This window comes from Schistosoma mansoni, chromosome 6, assembly GCF_000237925.1.
Source record: "Schistosoma mansoni strain Puerto Rico chromosome 6, complete genome".
NCBI lineage: Eukaryota > Metazoa > Platyhelminthes > Trematoda > Strigeidida > Schistosomatidae > Schistosoma > Schistosoma mansoni.
The window spans coordinates 9,569,421-9,581,332 of record NC_031500.1 but is presented as its reverse complement, the minus strand read 5'-3'; positions in this window follow the sequence as shown (position 1 = coordinate 9,581,332).

Here is an 11,912-nt window from a genome sequence, read left to right as displayed (position 1 = left end):
CCATTGAAGCCAATTGTTCCGAAATTGTTTAAAGAGTAAGTTTAATAAAATTTGTTTTATATTTGGTTTGCGTAGATACAATTTTCTTAATCCTTGTAACTTTAAGTTGTTGTTTAGATTTTCACAAGTTACAATGGAATATTTATTTGTAAATTTAGCAAAACGTCTTTGTTTAACTTGGATGGGGATTTTTTATGATAAATTAATCACGGACTGTTGTTAGCTGAAGGACCATTGTAAATCATGGAGCACTAGACAAGTAATTTGGTATAACTTAAAACTTATAGTAATGCACCTATTATCCCAAACGATACTGAACCCATGTCCTTCAATTTTTGAGGCAGACATGAAACTATTGAACATGTGGTTAATATTATGCGGTCAATACTGAAACATAACATTTTATCATATACATTTTAAAAATAGTCTTGTTTTAAGTCAGTCATTCACGCATATCATCAACGGATATTGGTTAGATGTTCGTCGGGTGATGCTGCGAATTGACTATAATCGAAAATGTTAATCGTTAAGTACCATCTCAATGGTTTAAAAATAGCTCACTTACTTAGAAGCCTGAAGGTCCTATATTTGTTTTAAGGAAGGAGTCTAGGTGAGCATTTCAGAGGAATTCCATACTAGAACGAAGAAGCTGTTCACATCCCCTTTATTTTCAACAGTTGCCTAGGTGAAACTATTCCGTGATTTAACTACTATTGTCTATATTACTATTTCGGGTAACCATATTGACTATTTTAACTCGGAGATATTGTTTAAAGTATTCCCGAAGAGATATTGCTTTATAGGTATTAAAAACATATATATATATATATATATATATATATATATATATATATATATATATATATATATATATAACATAAGGTACATTAGTAAAGCGTACAGTTGTGATAGTGGATGTTCAATTCTTTTTCAAGCTACAATGAAAACACACGGAGGTTAAAATTTTCTTACGGCCACTCAGGAGAAAATCACATTCACTTTAATGCAAACATATTGACATATGAGTTATATTGGGTCGATATTATTATAACACGAGTTATTAAACTAGAATAGAATATTATTTCTGAGTTGTTCTTTGTGTAAGCTATTTTTAGATGAATGCTGTTTGAAGATATGATGGTGGAGATCTCACTGAAACAGTTATCAAAATTAAATATCTCCACAAAACTCTCATCCAAATAAGCAACAGTTGATCACTAGTTATTTACTTCGAGTACTTTACAAAAGTCTTGATGTAAAGCTATGGTCTGTAGCGTTCAATCATGTTGTAAGTGGGATAGTTAGCCGCTATGATAATGAACGATGACCTCTCAAAATTTTTAACTGACTGAAGTTGAAATATTCGATGCAAAATTAGTGATCTAAGAGCACAGTAAACTGTCGGTGAGAATAAACAGATTTTCATCTCTAGTTAGTTTGGGACACGTGAGATCAAGCAGTAAGACAGGAAAAGACTTACTGATCTATTCCGAATACTGGTCATCACGCCTCGACTGTCTATGTGGTATCAATAACCTTCGGTAAATGTGAAATAACAATCGAGATTAACACCAGATGACTATTGTTCCAGAATACGGTTTCACATCCTTGCTCATTTGATAACCAGAATAGAGTACGACTCATCAAGCCGATTACTTCTGACTATACAGTTCGAATTTATAGATCATCTATACAATGTTATGGAGACAACTACTGACCGCACATCGACAGAATTTGGAAATTGCATTGTGAGCGCAACTATTCCATAAGTGGAAGAGGATTGAATGACAGGTATACAACAAATTAACAATAACTTGGAAGAGGTAGAACACAAAACGATAGTTTCTTTGTAAATAAGAGCTTAAAATTAGGAGGATACAAGAATATAATATTTATTTACTAATAACACCAAAAACAGAAAAAAGTAACTTCAGACAGGACTGGTCAGAAAGTTCACTTTTAACTAATATTTATCCCGAGATAATAACCTCAAATTGACAGGGAATTCAGTACAATAGTTCAGTCAAATAACTTCTGAAATAAATAGATTTCTCTTGGTTTGGTTATTAAAACGTTTGCCTACTTTCTCGATTTCTATTTACAACTTGTTTTCTTAATTATAAACTAAGTGATCGATGAACAGTAACCAATGTCGAGTTGTAATGTGTTCAATGTTGGTGGAATTCCGTAGATCAAATCGTGATGCAATCACTGTTCTTGAAATAACAATGTAATATGTTCGAGGTAAAATGATGAGGCAGGTTTGAATTCCATGAGAGGCATCAACTCTCCAAAGATTGTGGATATATCTTGTCGTTAAGTGTCAACTAGCATACAGAACAGATATGGAGATTCTCTTGGACTGTCTTCGGTCATCTAACATAGTATCAAAGACATTTTCGTTTTATTTATGATCTTGATGGCTTTCAGTAGCAGAAGTATGAATATATTTGTAAATGGCTATTCGAAATCTTGTCATTCTTTAATTGCCGAAATTTATGCGATCTTAGCCAGTCACTTCATTCACATCTTCAGTATCGTCCATCCGAAAAGTTTTTTTAACATATAAGACTCAGTAAATATAAGGCTGGATAGAGTTTAACCAAAGATTAATTAGCATGCATCTTACTAAAGAGAAATGAGAAGGGGTTTTGTGGAGATTTCAGTATTTTCATTGGACAGCCGTTTCGTCCTATTATGGGACTCCTCAGGAAGGCGCATCCAGGGTTGGAAGCCCGTGAGGCGAGTTCGTGGATGCACACTGCTGAGGAGTCCCACAATAGGACTAAACGGCCGCCCAGTGCTTCCAGGTTTTCCTTGGTGGTCTAGCTTCAATTGACTCATGCTTTCAACTATGTAAATAGAAATAGTTTAAAAAATGACCTGGAGCATAATCTTTGGATAAGTAACTGAAATTTGGTTTCTTTTATTTGTTTTTTCAATTTTGGTACGACACAATATTCATTTCATTTTATATTTGTTTCCGTTTTTCATGTTAAGTCCAAAATGTCTAGACAATGATATATATATATATAAATATTACTTTGCTCAAATTGGAAAATTTTATCTTTCTTTGTACTAAATAATGAAAAGAACATGTGACTTAATTCCTTTATCTTTTCAAGGTTGCCCCAGATCTTATTTTTTCTCCCCAGGTTTTGCAGTTTGTCTCTGACATTGTAGATTAGATAACCTTAAATTCTTGAATTAGTAAGCCAATCATATTAATTGAAAAATAAACAACAAAAATAATTTGACTAGTCTATTTATATACCTTTTTTTCTCCTCATATGCCTCGTGTTTATGTCCAGCGTGATGGTGCTAGTAATGACAGTATTCTTAGTGTGGATTAATCTATAAAGTCGGAAATCATCACACTGTTACACTGCTTGGAGGAAATTCTTATTTTACTATATTTAGTTATCGAATGACGGTTATTGATAAGTATCTAGGAAATCATTCAAAAAGATAGGCTTTATAGGTGTTTCAAGATTTGGATTATCGGTTCGAAAAGTTTCGAATATAATTTTGTTGACAAAATCTTTGTTGTGAGGTTATCAATCAACCTAGAAGGACACATGACCTTGATAGAATATTTATAAGCCTATGAGATAAATAGATATTATAAATTCTAATTGGTTTAATAGAATTATTGATTGGAGAAGCCTTTTATACGTAAATTACCTTGTTCAAATTCTTAACGAATATATCTCAAATTACATAATCTTATCAGTAGTACAAAATGATCAGTCGTAAACTGGTAAAAAGAAATTTTAGCTTTCCTTAACTGTTATATAACATTATAGAGTTGAGATCATGAATCAGTTGAAGCTAGACCACCATGGAAAACCTGGAAGCACTGGATGGCCGTTTCGTCCTAGTGTGGATGCCGGCTCAGTGGTCTATCGGTTAAGTGCTCTGGCGCGAGACTGGTAGGTCCTGGGTTCGAATCTCGAGAGTGCGGGATCGTGAATGTGCACTGCTGAGGAGTCCCACAACAGGACGAGAGGGCCGTCCATTGCTTCCAGGTTTTCCGTGGTGGTCTAGCTTCAACTGACTCATGATCTCAACTATATAAAATTACGAAAATCTCCACAAAACCCTCTTCTGTTATATAACAGTTAGAAAGTTTATGAACAGTATAATACCGGTCATGGTTTACTTAAAGTTTTCGTTACAAAATTAACTAAACTTAACATGAATTTTAGACTTTGGAAAATTTAAGAGATCAAGGCAAAAGTATGGTAGATAGACGAGCTAATCAGAGTCTAGAAGTCTACTTTTAGGCTTTTGAGCGATGTTTAAATATCATATATAACGAGCAGTGCAAATACTTTTTTGTACTGCTTAAAAATTGTTGTCAAAGATTAACTTTTGCAACCACAGAGTAAAAAGTTGTAGAAATAAACGCATCTAATGCTTGATTCTGTCTTTTTAGATTGTGTATGACAAGCAAATCAATAACATTTCTAAATTTGAACGATAAACCCTTCGTCCTGAAATAGACCTTATCACGGTGGCATTATATTTCTTAGGTGAATATTTTCTGCATCATAACTGATATCAGTTCGTGATGAAAATCTTACCCTCAAAACCCCTAGCTTTTACCTCCATAACTAACTTTAAATCAGAAGAATGTTGGGACATACGGTTGTGGTTGGAGGTAGTCAACAGGAAGCTCCTATAAATGTAGATTTCATGCTATCTAGAATACGTTAACAAGGTGTACCTGTAATCTTGATGGAACTGATAGCCTCTGACAGATTCGATCTCGTATTTTCAGCTCCACAATCAAAGACATTCCCACTGAGCCATCCGGAAGGCCAATGACCTCCTGTAATAGTGTTGGAGATGTTAAATCCCCAGAACTCACTTGATAAATACCTTATTTTTATAATTTTATTTTGATGTGAAAATTTGGATTTCTTTGTTTTCGCACCAAAAGCGCTCTTTTGTATATATGTTTAATTTATGCAAGTTGGATCGCTTGTAATTCTGGCTGTTTGCTGAATATATATATTCCCCGTTCGGACTTCGTCTTCTCTCTCTAGTTAGCGGGGCTGGGATGCATCAGAATAGCTAGCTTATTGGTTTTTGGTCGCAAGTCTTTGTTCCGTTCACAGACTACGTGAACTCGTAATCGCTTCAAACATAGTAAATACTGAAATGTATCTACAACTGATCGACCAATGTTATGGGTGTAAGTAGGGAGTCTGCAAACATATTTCATTCATGTTAAGGGCTCTAGAAGAGGAACAATCTCTATCCATGAAGAAGAATTTTTGTACCGTTGATTTTTAAACTTACAAGCAGAGTAACCTGTTAAAAATGTTGATAAACTCTTTATTTATGTAAATTCTATTTACGTTTCGTAATATTATTGTTGTCTTTACTATAAACTATCAATTTAATAAAGCTGTTTTCCGATTGTTGTTCTTATACTCTTCTCGATTTGAAAATAATTAAGTCACGTTCAACTATCAAACTTAAAAATAATTAAAATAATCCATTGTGTCACTAAATAAAAAAAAGAGAATTCTGCGAAGAAAATCTTCTTTTCGACGAAATATTTCTTCTATTCCTCTCGAGCCCCCTGATTATTACACAACCGCATTTGATATTTGGATTTTCGAAATGCTTTGTGATAGAATCTTTTCTAACATTCCATGAAAATACATTTACCATACAACAATAAATGCGAATGTACAGTTTAAGTAAATGATTTCGTCGAACAGAAAATTTTCTTCGCTGGATTCTCTTCACTTTAAAAATACCTTTTCCCATTGGCAAATCTGTCAAATTACTAAATTCATCAAGCTGAAACAAGATAGTTGTTCACAATTTTTCGTTAGCCGAGAGTACCGACCATGAAGCCTTACGATTGAAAAAATGACAAGAATTTTGTGCGTCTATTTTGTATGCTTAGTCTAACAGGGTAGGGAAAATTGTGATCGATGAAAAAGCCCCGATTAATTGCTTGAATTAAACAGTAGATACGGACGAAAGGTGTAAGGTAGATTGTTTTTAAAAGTTACAGTTTAATAGACAAATTAAAGATATGTAGTTTACGTCATGGACTGGGAAAATTATAACGTACTGACCACCCATTCACGTTCAGGATGGTGACTCGTCAGTTTTCGCAATTAAAGCTTGTTCTTTTTAAGATAGGTTCTACCTAAAACTTGGTTTACCGTAAATTTGTCGCTTTTACCCTTAGTCAAAATGAACTCCCAACGAAATTATGAAATTATTTATTCAATGATTAAGAAGCATTTTTGTTATTCAGCTTGCTCAAAATGGGGCGGAATCTTATGTATATGACTGTCAAATAATTCTCTCACGACTTAATTTTATATAGAGTTCCACAATAGTCTACGCATGAATTATGTGGAAAGTGTAAGAAAATGCACAGTTAGAGCATTTGTAGCCTAATAAATAATTACTACGAGAACTAATCTTCTTTTGAATATTTGAGTCAACCTGAAGGTGTAGAAAACGAACTATGAAACTCCAGAAGTTAATAAATCCTGTCAGGCAAAACATACACTTAAACTTCATTACGTTTCGGAGACAAATTCTCGATTTTTATAGTCTGCTTACTTATGAGAATGAAATGGGTGCAAATACTCCAAGATTATTTAAATGTCACTTGAGGTCATAGGAAAAACATCGTTTATCCCATCTACATAAACTGTGGAAATCAGTAAGCCCCAGAAAAACGTTTACGTCACAGAATAAGATTCGTCAGGAGTGTGCCATCGCCCAACCCGACCACAGCTCGAACCCAAGATCATCTAACATCTTCGTCAGCTCTTAACAAATAATGTATGTGTCGACCTTATTATGCGTCTAATCATACGTAAAGAAGAGTAAACAAGTAATCAAATATGAAACACAATACTGAAAATGAGTAATAACTTTCTCACTGAATGAATAATCACACACACACACACACACACACACAATGTTACCTCATTCTTATCACACCGACCTATTTTGATTGACTAACTAACTTAAATAATGTAGTAATCTGGTCTAATACGTTAAGCATTAATTCATACACAAACGTTTGATAAATAATATCACGTATTACATATTTTGTGACAGGTAACCGTCAGTGATATTAATGACAGTTGTAATGATTTGACTTTACATGATACAATAGAATGTGTTGTTTAATAAATTCATTGTAATGATCTTTATGCAATAATAAAGGTAGATAGATACAGATCAACAGATTAAAAAACAATGAAACACAGAAAAGAGTGTAAGGGAAAATAATAATTTATAGCCAAGATGATAAAGTAACATGATAGTGAGTAGTTAAAAGATTTTAAGGAACTTCAACATCCCACTAGAGGTATTCAGCTGGCACTGGGTTTACAAAAAAATTGAATAACACAAAGATAACTCTGTGTAGATTTATTAGTGAGTGTTATTGTTTAGTTATTCAGAAGTATGACAGGTGATTTATAAAGCTTGTTTTTACGATTTGTCCTCATGTGTTTTGATTTTCGTCAAGATTACTCACCTTATCTAGGTCTCCACTTGTTTGACTTCATTTAAATTCATTCATTAGATTTTCATAACTTCAACGTGATTGAGAAATGCAACAATGGAATTCTATCCGAAGCAATAAATAATAGGGTAAAAGTATAATAGACTTACAACTTTGGGCAAATTTTCACTCAACAAGGAAACGCTGATTAGTTATAAAATAATTAATAATACAAAACAATAAAATATCACCGGAATAATAACTTTGGTCTGAGTAATCAACTCTCACATGTCAAATTATCACTTGTAGTAAAATGAAAACGACACGTTTACATACATAAATACATGTCAGGAATCGGATTCATATTGTGATTTGTGGTTAGCAATCTATACAGTGTTTTCGTTACCAACTGACATCAGTTATAATGTAGGGAGGTTGGATTTCTGAGTTAGGTTTACTAATTACAGTCAGTGTTTTCAACACGAACTGACATCAGTTAAAGTGTAATGCTTTTCCACCTTCCTTACACAAATGTGAGAAACATCGGGTGGAAATTTGGAGTAGGAGTGATAATGGGAGAATATGATCTAGCTTCACCAAACACTCTTGACTATGTATTGAATCATATCAAGTATTTCAACATACAATCTATCTGAGGAGGAGGTATGCCACGTACTTTTGCTTAAGCACCATCTAAAATTCACTTTATCGTTGTATGATAAATATTTCTATTGATCTCAGACATTTTATAGACCAAATATTGCCAACTTTCACTTAGTTAATAATAGCATACACATTATTTATCGCTGAACACCAAACTGCGCCAAAGTCTTGAGGTATCTTAATTCCAACTGATTAACTGAATACAATCAGTATATTATACTGTACTAACTACAGAAACATTGTCGTTTTTCTTTGTTCATTTATTTAAAAAACATATAGGTGTTGTTATTGATACGATTTGTAGATCTGGTCGTACAACAGTTATTTAGAGTTGGTCACCAATTATTGTTCTTGAGAAGTTATTGTATCTTGTACAGTTTTTCCTTCTGTCTCAATAACCAACGGAGTTCATGTATACTCTGGAGATTTCTCAATCAAACTAACCCATAGGATTTATCTAATAGCTGTTCTATTAAACTGTCTTCAGTCTGGATAAAGGTTGGAAAATTAGGAAAAAACAGAATTAATTTAGATAATCATAAAAATGGCAAACATATTCTATTATTATTATTATCTCCCAGTCATACAGGAAATATATCTTAGCTTCAACTTTCACCATCTATGCTTCTATATTACTACTTTAAAAACATCTCATAGAATCCCTTCGTTTAATTATGTTTATTTGATGATTGACTCATCGATTTGATGATTTGTAAGAATACGTCAGCTTTTATATATTTTCAATGTAGGTATATATTTATGAAACCATTCAATGCAAATTAACCAATCATAAATTAATGAGTAAATAATGTATCATAATAATCAACCAATAATAATCAAGGTTGTATATAACTAACAATCGATAAAGTTGGTCTCATTTTTACATTAATGCTGATTAATTCAAGTAGTTGAAAACAGTTTTGGAAACGGTTTTTAGGCAACGCCTACTTAAGTGAAACATAATGAATTTCACTTTAAAATCACTTAGAAATTAAATTTAAATGGTAAAGTTCATATAAACGAAGTGTATTATATTTGACAATAGATTTCTTTTCATTATTCATTTTCAACCTGATACAAATTGATTGCAATCATTTCTGAAGTATGAAATTTCATATCTTCATAATGATTAATTATGGTTAATTTTTGTTATCTCCTGACTTGGGAGTTAGGAGGCCTTCATTTAGAAGAGTTATGACGCCTTATGGTAAAAGCCAAGTTCCTTCGGAAGTCACGAGGTTGATGCCCCTTCTAACAACCATTCATTTAGGTACATGGAATGTCGGTACAATGTAGGAGACCGGGAGAGTCATCCGAATCGCTACAGAAATGAAAAGATACAACTTGGAGGTGCCTGGAATCAGTGAAACACATTAGACGCAGGTTGGTCAACAGAGATTAGCTTCAGGAGAGCCGTTGTTATACTCCGGCCATGAAGAAGAAAATGCTCCACATACACAAGGAGTTTCACTGATGCTATCCAAACAATCACAAAAAGCACTACTCTCACGCTTTTTCTTTCTTCTGGTGATTAACTGGATTATCAAGATCTCCACGTCTCAAGGGAAGCACGGAATACAATAGACAGCTCAGAATCAATTAGAACATTTGGACTTTGCAGACGACCTATCTCTTCTATCCCATACACAACAACAAATGCAAGTCATGACAAACAGTGTAGCAACAGCCTACTGTGAGAAAGGACAAACCAGCTTCCAGTTGAGGATGGAATTAAGAAAAGACGATGGAAGTGGATAGTACACACATTGAGGTAGTCACGAAACTGCATCACTAGACAAGCCCTAACTTGGAATCCTGAAATGGATAGGAAATGAGGAAGGTCAAAGAACACACTGCATCGAGAATTGGAAGCAGACATGAAAAAGATGAATAGCAACCGGAAAGGATTTCCCAGGACAGAGTTTAATGAAGGATGCTGGTGGGCGTTCTATGCTCCTCTATGAAGGGTAACAGGCATAAGTAACGTCAAACTTGCTTACAATTCTAAGATTGTATGTTCGATAACCTAAGTAGTAAATTTAACAAGTGATATTCGGTCTTCCACGTTTGAATGAAATAACACAAACACCCCTTCCTTAAAAAATACAGGATAAACAGATTACATTGCTACATAACATTTAAACATGTCTGTGTTCCACCTGTCTTGTATGACTCTTTCTCTTCATGTTGGATGAAGCAAGTGACTGAATTTATTTCTTTGTGTAATGGGTAAATCTATTTTCTGTCATGTGACATTCCTCTTTATGAATCAATAATCTATTTCCATTATTTATATTTTGCCAATTTTTTTATACAGAAATTCAAGTTATTTACAGTGGATTATTTTCAAGAATGTTAAATTGTCTGTAACGTTTGTGTCATATGATATTCGAAAATGAGGGAGTAGATAATTGGTCAGTTTGAGTGGGGGAAATCTTCGTTTAAATATAGATGTATTCACATATTCTCACTTCGCATGGAATCGAACCAGGAACTCTTAGGGTTTTTGGGGAGCGTGGTGATTTTCGAATGTTATTCAGTCTGTCCGTTATAGTCTTTAACTGTCGTCCACTGTCATCTGTGACAATTTTTTAATCTTTAAATGGTCGAACTCTACTGATCATGGTTCCTAACTAGGACTCCTGGAATCCTTCTCAAAATCACTCACTATTGGATATGTAATTTGTTAAATTTTTTTTCAATTCAAAAATACTTTATATTATTGGCTGACTTCAGATTGAAAAAAATATTCATAAAACTCCCATTACAAGCTTGAAATTGAAGCGTTACTAGCCATCAACCAGTTTTGAGTGGAATAAATTGAAATAAGAATTCGGTTGATAGGATTCTATCAATATTAAGTACGAGTTAGATTATTAAACACTAACAACTAATTATTCAACAACCAATGGTAGTTACAAATGAGCTGCATAAGCAGAGAATTGATTGATCACTAACAAGTTACTTAGAGTTCCAGATACACCTTACTGATGATCACCAATTAACATGAAATCTAATTCCAGGGTTCCCATTATATATAATGGTAAAAAGCATCCCAACAATATATAAAAAACATATTTTCAGTTATATTGTAGTGAACAAAACACGACTGGGGACAATCGAATGTATTTAAGCACAAATTACAGACTATCTCATTAAATTCTGATAACCATACAGCAAACAGTTAATTTGTAACATACATACACACAAAATTACATCCATGTCGCTTATGAATCACCTTGACCGAAATGAAATGACGTGACAGTGATTTATTCAGACCTGTTTTTGATTGATCACCTAATATTCTTTGATTGTTCCGTTGTACTATTTAAACTTGGATTAATGTTAATTTGGTTATTTATTCTCTGAAGAAGTGGCTTACACTGAGTCACGAAACGTCAGAAAATCTAATTTTTCTACTCATTGGGATATTACAAATGTATAATTTATTTAAAACAATCTACCCAATGCTCAATTTATTCAAAATTATCAAATCAAGACTTGGTAATGATACCTATAACAACCAATTGTCTCAATCTTCACTGTTCCTTCTGTAAATATCAGTCTATCTTCTCTAATTTCATTGTTTATGCATTTCCTTACCAATTGCGCTTCATTTCAGTTCTTTCCTTATCGATCTTCTGCCAAAATACATTCTTTGTCTGACCATCACCATATACTACTCATGCGGACATAAGTAGCCCACAGCACAATATTACTTCACTTTGATATTTTTTTTTAGTCATATGAC